Source organism: Buceros rhinoceros, unplaced genomic scaffold (genome assembly GCF_000710305.1).
Source record: "Buceros rhinoceros silvestris isolate BGI_N320 unplaced genomic scaffold, ASM71030v1 scaffold42917, whole genome shotgun sequence".
Taxonomy (NCBI): Eukaryota; Metazoa; Chordata; class Aves; order Bucerotiformes; family Bucerotidae; genus Buceros; species Buceros rhinoceros.
Window position 1 is genome coordinate 1 of NW_010422360.1, and position 7,925 is coordinate 7,925.

A 7,925-nucleotide genomic window follows, 5' to 3' on the forward strand; every position below is an offset into this window, starting at 1 on the left:
TTCCCCCGCTGTGCTTTGCGGGCAGCACCCCGTAACTTCGGAGGGGAGAGTGTCAAGTGCTGCGGGTTGGGAGAGGCTTACGTAAATGAGCCCTCTATTGAAATAAAGATATGAGACATATCCTCGGGTGTGTGGGCTATTTATAGCAGCTTGCTCGTGATGCTCGCCATTCCTCTGGCGCTGGATATGTGAACTGGGCATAAACAACTGCCCTTCTATTAACTCTGAAGACCTGGACGCCAATGCTTGGATGGTAGATCTTGGTGGATTGCCATGTTGACAACTCTGTTGTGGAAGGGAAGTTCACCAGCACCTTTCATTATGGAGTCAGCTTCCTAACCAAAACCTTGTGTCATTTCTTCCCAGCAATGAGCCACTTGTCAGGAATAGCAGAACATTTTTCACTGCAAACTCAAACTCATCCTTTGGTTGGTGCATCCTTGTTTTAATGGTACCGTGAGGATTTACAGCAACAGTGGGTCCCTAATTTTTCATTTAGTTTTTTTCATGATGTTGCACACCCTTTTTCTGTTTGCTGATGTGTGATACTCCCTTTAGTTTTACTTTCTCCTAGTACTTCCCTCGCTCAGACCTCCTGTAGTCCGCATCCATATTCAATCCAAAATACACCTTACTCAGGGCAGAAGACAGAATGGGAAAACAAGTGCCCTGGTGAAGAACTGACACTTGTACTGTCAGGTGCTTGTTTCTGTGCTTCCAGATAGGTTGGGCTTTACCTGAGTTAGTATTCAGAGGAAACTGCCATCCTGATAGGTCTGATTCTGTCTTGAGGGTGTAGGGGAACTTAAATGACCTTTCAGGATCCCTTTCAGCCTCATTGCTTTGTTAACCCCATCATATTTATGGGTGAAAAAGGCAGGCCAACAACTCATACCCCCCAAAAAGAAGACACTGAAAGGTGACAGAGTGGGCAGCCTGAGCATTCATCTCCTCTCCGTTCCCAGCGAGCTCTTCCTGGCACAGTACATAGCCCATCCGTGGGTGCCTGCATCCACCTCCCTGCAGAGCACAGGGGTGCTGTCAATATGCTTCAAAGCAGCCTGTGCCCCAAATAGCACATGTCCCAGAGGCACACTTAGCTGAGAACATTAGTGCATTCATACCAAGAACATCACCCAGCCTCTCCCAGTGTACTCTTTTCCTGGCAGGCTTGATAGAGAAATACAATAACAGTCTCGCAGCCTACTCTTACATCTGTTCTCATTTGTTTTCCTTGGGCTTTATATTAATTTGGACACAGGAGTTCTTTGATAGAAAATGACAAGTGCCAAGTGCTGGAGGTAAGATGTGCCGTTCACGATAATCACCCATTGAAAGCTAATGGCATTTCTTTACTTCCACTCCAGTGAGTCACTGAGGAGGTGGAGTACCCACCGCCTGGAAAAGGCCTGATTTGGACACTTCTTTCCTCCATAATTTGTAAAAGGAAAGTTAAAACATTCTGCTTGGAGCTTAACAGAGGTGGCTTTATTACTTGCTGAATATTTTCTGGAAGGTTTGAAGTTAAAGGGAGAAATTGTTGGAAAATATGACTTAATGTGAATTAATGGAGAGATGTCCCTTTGCCTTTCCTCTTCATCAGAACAGCTTGAATTAAGAAGATCCCTTGGATTTCAGACCAACTCATTGGGAACTGAGGTACTTTGAGCTGTTGCTTGACAGAGGTCTGCCTCTAAAAGTAGTTTGTGCATGGTCCAGATGCCTCAGCTTCCAGTGTTGTCTTTAAAGAGCTAAAAACAGTTGTTCAGGATGGGCATGAGCTTTCAAAACTCTGTCAGGTATACACTGGATATCGCAAGCAGACTGTCGCCTTCCTCTGTGTCCCTTGTGCTTTCTCTGCTGTAAAACTCAGCATTTCAGTGTCCCTCAGGGGATGTGCAGCTTGTTACAGCAGCAGTGCTGAGGGATACATCGGGATGCTTGGCTGGGTCTGAACTGGTGAAGCACTGTGGCAAAATGTCCTTCGGAAAAAAATTTTGTCATCTTCTGAGCGCTACTAATATAGTTTTAAACCAAAAGGGTCTAAATCAGAGGGAAAATAACTGGTTGTTTCATACAGCCTCTGTGCCTTGGGAACTGCATTTGGGTAGTGCCTCACAAAGAAAGAAAGAAACATCTTGCAGCTCATGGAAGAGCTTGGCAGAGCTGCCTAATCAGAAGCTGGGGTGAGGGGAGTCCTGGGACATTGGCAGGACATCCTGAGTCTGTTTTGCCACATTCGGGCTGTTCTAAACCCCTCCTCTCTGCAGAGAGCTGTGCAGGGTTCCCAGAATACCTTACTGCTGCTGGCAGCGAGGCAAGCCTGGAAATCAAATTGACACGTTCAACATGAAGCATGAGAGCTGGTTCCCTCTATGCAGACAAGTCCATACAGGAGAACTCAAGTTTCGCAGGTGAGAGCTCGCATCCCCTGTGCAGTCCTCCTGTATTTGGGGTATTCTCCCTCTGTTCACCACACAATGGCAGAAGCTAAGAGGTTCTTGCTCTGTGAGATACATCCTCATCCAGGTGTTTCTAGATTAGCTGTATTAAGCAGAAGCATCTACCCCACGTAGTCAGAAAATCAAGAGCCAGGTCCTGAAGACTCTGAAACTTTAAATACTAAGTACTGCTGACATTTACTGTGCATGTTGCATCTATTTCCTTACTGCTTTTTGAGCCATAGAAGTTTATGGCTTCAAGCTTCATCTCATACCATCAAGGACTAGAAACTTGCCTTTTTTTTTGTTTTAAAGCACTGAGGAAAGACATGCAGAGAGCAGACTCCAGGAGATGGGAATTGAGAGGAAACCATATAAACCACCTGGTGAACCATGAGTGTTTGCAGGACCGTGATGTCACCTTTCCTGACAGTTGTTCTGTACATGTGAGATTCCTTCCCTGCAGCCTTCAGATCACAGTCTTTGCTGCACCAAGCTTCAGTTCTCCTCTTTACAAGTTTAGGGGCTAGGGGGACATTCATCCCACAGTGCCTGTTGTCCCATGCATGGCAAGAGGAGCCCTTGGAGCATCTCTCACAGTGAAGGTGCACGCACGGGTGTTTCTGCCCATTCTACCCCCTTTGACCACCTCTCCTGCAGCCTCCCAAGTCAGACCTTCTCAAAAACGCTTCTCTGCCCAGCACTGAGCTACCAGGGCCCCTGCAAATATTCTCATCCTTGTGGCAGACTTGCAGGATTGAATTCCTCGGTGGGACGTGGGTCTGAAATCTGTCCTGCACATGGCACTTATGTGTCAGATGGTAGCACATTTTAAAATAATTGGCTGAACTCTAATCTCCAGCCTGCAGGAGCTGAGTAAATTGAGCCTATACTTTCTGAGCTAGGCTTAATCTTTTATTGTCCAGCCAGTGTAGCTCACAGAACTGCAAGCTCCATTTTTACAGCAGACAATTGCAAGCACCAAAAGTGGGAATCACTGCTGATGGAAAGTGCAGGTTTTATGGGTTTCCCCTTTGCCGTTTTGATCTAGATGACATCATAAAACGCCACAGAAAAGAGCAAACAGATGCCAGTGCTGCGGGGAACAGACAAAGGCAGCAGGTCAAGAACAGGAATTCAGCATATGGATACAGGCGGCCCCGTTTCCGTGCCTGGATGCAGAGGAATTTGCAAGGTAGGTGAGCACCTTGGGATGGCAGAGGCCTGCCAAGCTGGAAAACACGTTTGTGTAACAAAACACAGCTCTTATATCTTTCTCCTATATAATTCTTGTGTGCATTTAAGATGTACTTGGGCTCTGAATAGCTTTTCTTGCTGCCACAATGGAATATCGGGGCCCTTTCAGAGCATAAATCCATTCATTTCTCTCTCTCTCTCTCATGAATTACTAATTCAAAATGACTTAATACCTATGCTCTATTCCCTTTTGGCTTTGCATATTTTATTTATGCCCCTTCCTAATCCTCTTTTTCCCGGAACACACTTAAATTACCCCTTCAGTAACTCTCTGTGATAGCTCAGCTTGGAGCTAATTTGTCACTTTTGCCGACCATGTTATTTGTATGATGAGTTTTTTTATAATACTGAGTGATCACCTGCTAATCTGTTTGGTTCCACTGGCTTTTATGTACAAAAGCAAAGTGATCTGCTGCATGAAATGCCATCTCTCTCAAAATTTTGCCTTTTTTTTTTATATAATTATTGCTAAATAACTTGATTGAAGATTGTAGTGACATTTTTCAGCAATGTCTTTCCAGTCTTCCCTTGGAGTGCCAATGGCACATCAGGACAGTGGGATTGCTGGGAGCAGTCCCGCTTGTCTCCGATCTGCCTCCCACTCTCACATTCTTAATCTTCACCACGTACTGCCTTAATGAGAATCATTCTCATTCAAAACAGAATGCTTGCCCTTTGCAAATTGATTTTTTGTCAAAAACATAGGCATTGATATTCTTCCATATGCAGAGTCAAATCAAACAAAATAATTTTTTTTAGCTATTCCTTATAAAGGAGAAATTTTCCATTCATTTATAGAACTATTTCTGCTAGTCTTAGTATTTCGTAGGCTTGAACTGAGGCCGAATTCAGCCCTGCCAAATCCAGAGGCCCACCATAGTGTGTGGTGCTGATGTCAGTAGCAATTTTGGGAGGCTCAGCACGACTGGGAATTTAGCCCATAATTCTTCAGGGGCTCATTTCACTTTGTTCCCTGCTGAAATGCAGTACCTTCTGGGCTGAGACATGAGAACCATTATCAAAATGACAATCAGAACAGCCCAGCACTGTAATGATAGAGGATGGAGAAGGGTATTATTCAGATTAGACCAGCAAGAGAATTTGTGGAAGCAAAGTGCTGTTATCCCTCCTGGAATATGGCTTAAACCACCTCCCCAGTGGGGGAAAGATGATTTTTAATGACAAGAAATTAGAATTTCAAATCTCCGCAGAAAAAGAGTCCACCAGACATTGGGGCTTCTGCCCAAACTGGACTTGCTGGTCAGAGGTGCCTTTTGACCAGCCCAGGTGTGCTCAGCACCAGGCTCTGAGCGTGCACCCAGACATGGTGGGGGTTTTCCGCAGCTGCTGATGCTATGGGGTTTTATTCAAATGTTCTTTCATTAATAAATATCTGCCAGACCTTTTACAGACATGCAGCCTCCCATGTGTCACACTTCAGGATACCCATGACAGACTGAGGCCTTGGTCCCCAGCTGGCGTACACAGGGCACCCCTCTGAGGCTGATTGCTCCATCATTAGTTATTTACACTGGGTGAGGCAAGCCTGAGTGCACTGCTGAGCAGGGGCTCTCTAATGTGAACTGACTGACAGCGGCATGATTTTCTACTCAGATGCTGCCTTTTGCATCAGTCCCTCCCAGGAAAGGCAGCTGAGCTCAGTCTGTCTTGCTGCAGAGAAGATGCTCTCTGCAGGGTGCAGGAGAGCTGTGTTGCGAGGCTTGGTGGCCCACAGGAGGATGGTCTGGCAGAGAGACAGGCAAGAGAGAGGGGCAAGCCCAAGATGGTTGTTAAAGGGACTGAAAGGGAAAACCAAACCAAGCTGTGAGGACAGAACCAGGAGGGGAAAAAAGGGCCATTAAACACAACGAGACCACATCTGGTCAAAAAGATACAGATTACCAAAATTCAGGTGTTTGTCAGGAGAGGAACATTCACACACCTGCACTTCTGCAGGGAGAAAGCATTGTTTGCAGAGAAAATAACTACCAGCCCTGCAGAGCTTGTGAACAGTATTGCATTTCTGTGAGTGTTCCCAACCACCACCTCCAGCCGTGGGGAGTGAAGCACCTTGACACGGTGTTTGGGAGATGCTTCCCACAGGCGTGCCCTGGTGCTCTTTTGTTTTAGAGCCAGAGCAGCTCAAATCATCTTCACTTGTATTCCAGCGTAACCAGCCCGTGCTGGTGCCGACCGGTGTTACACCCTGGGGCCTTCATTAATCACAGCGTGGGGACCTCTGACAGCGTTGTCACCGCTGCCTCAGAACACTTCATTTCTAATTGCTCCAAGTCATTATTAATTGTTGTGATGCAGGAATCAATGGCGTAGGATCAATACGTGTGTCTAAGTGCCCTGCGGTTTGTATCAGTAAGGTTCTGCTCCGTGGTTCAGGGTGTAGCTGCACTCCTGCTGTCCTCTGCCGTGCGCTGCTTTCTGCCTGCTTCATGCACCCTGCCGAGCACACGCGCACCTTTCGCTGGAGCAGCGGCTCGGGAGATGTCTCCTTCATTATGACTGCAGAAGTTTATCGTGTTGAGTGATTAGGTTTTAAGGCACTGTGCCTCTGTTGGAGTACTTTCCTTCTGCTCGACGCTTCAGCCCACTTCAAAATTATAGACAGGCTTAGGGGAAAATGTTAAATGTATGTGTGTAAAACAGCAGCAGAAGGTGCCCCCTTCAGTATGTGCGGTAAGTAGAGATATGTCAAGCTAAAAATAAATATATATACATATGTATACATATATAAATTACAGTCCAGTCTTCACTTACCAAGTGCTGAAATGTGGGCACTCAGAGGTAGTCCACGCTGCAGTGGGGTTGGCTTCCAGATGCTCAAGTCACTTGTGTATCTGTATCGAAAGGCTTTTTCCATTCCACAGTTAATTCATGGCAATGTGAGCTCTGGCAGCCTATTGACGGCTTTCCCGATGCCAGTGTTCCTGCCTGTATTAGGAATCAGAATTGTAGAAAGCTTTTCTCTGCTATGTCAGTTAGATAGGGCTTTTCTCTTCTTGCAGATCAAATGATGTGGTTGTCAGTCCTACCTATAATAAGAATGTCAGTGAGACATTGGAAGGATAAATTATTTAGTATTCTGCAAAATTTATGTAGTTTTCTGTAATAAATTAAAGTGATTATTGCGTGACTCTACTCCTATATCATATTAAGTTAACCTTGTAATCCATTTGCAAAACTGTAATCATAAATTGAGTTTTGAAGGATGGTAAAATAAGAGTTTATTCTCTTAGGACCTAATCGCTTTAGAAGAGGCTTTGGACAACAGCAGAACAATCGGAGGCAATTCAGGAATGCTGTCCCTGGTCCCAGGAGAAGAGCAGCTGCCGCATTAAATGGAGTGAGCCCTTTAAATCGCCAGGCACCAGCTCAAGAGGTAGGGCGTTGAGACAGGTACCACTGTTCCTAAATGTCACATAGAAATCTGATGGATTTTATGATCCTGGATCACCCCAAAGAGCTATCAACATAAAAAATTACAAGCATCATCTTTTATATGCCTGTGCACAGCATTTGTATGCCTAAGTGAGTACAGACACATGCATATAAAATGGTAATTTTCCAGTTGGGTTTATAAGTTTATGACTTGGCATAATTTTACTGAATCAGTTCCCATGGGTTTCATAAAAAAGATTATTTAAAAATGTGTTCTTAAAAGATTTTAAAATATTCCCATAAAAACAAATCCGTATGGTAAGATTCACTGTTATTTGTCCTCCACCTAGAGCATTTTCCAAGGTCCAGTGAAGTCAAAGGACAGCCCGTTGTTGACTTGAGGTGGCTTTGGTTCACAGAAATACTAGCAAGTGGCTATCCCCCCAGGCAGATTCCCAGTACTGTGACAATCATGGGTCAGATTGCCCACGTACTTCAGTGTAAAATGCATTAATTTTCATTCATGGCTTTCCCTTTTTCAAATTTAAATGTACAGGTCTCGTCTCTGCTCAAAAACATTTTAAAAGAAAGATTGAAATATTTTAATTTGGTTTATGAGTTATTTTTAAGACTTGAGATGGAAAATGAAGGTACTTCAACATAATTCTTACAGCTTTCTTCTAAGAATCACTAGTATGAAGCTGGCTTGGTGTAGAAGGTGGAAATCAAGCAGGTAGAGATAGTCCTCTATGAAAGGAGGTTGGTTTTTTCTGCAGTGATGGAATTCCACTCAATTAGGAGGTCTGTCGCGGTTTGAAAAGGGGGGCATTCCCC

General features: G+C 44.7%; 1 pseudogene; it reads left to right on the forward strand.

The window, feature by feature from the left end:
* The first annotated feature begins 2,356 nt into the window (after window positions 1-2,356).
* On the forward strand, window positions 2,357-7,092 carry LOC104488739 (annotated as a pseudogene).
* The last annotated feature ends 833 nt before the right edge of the window (window positions 7,093-7,925 follow it).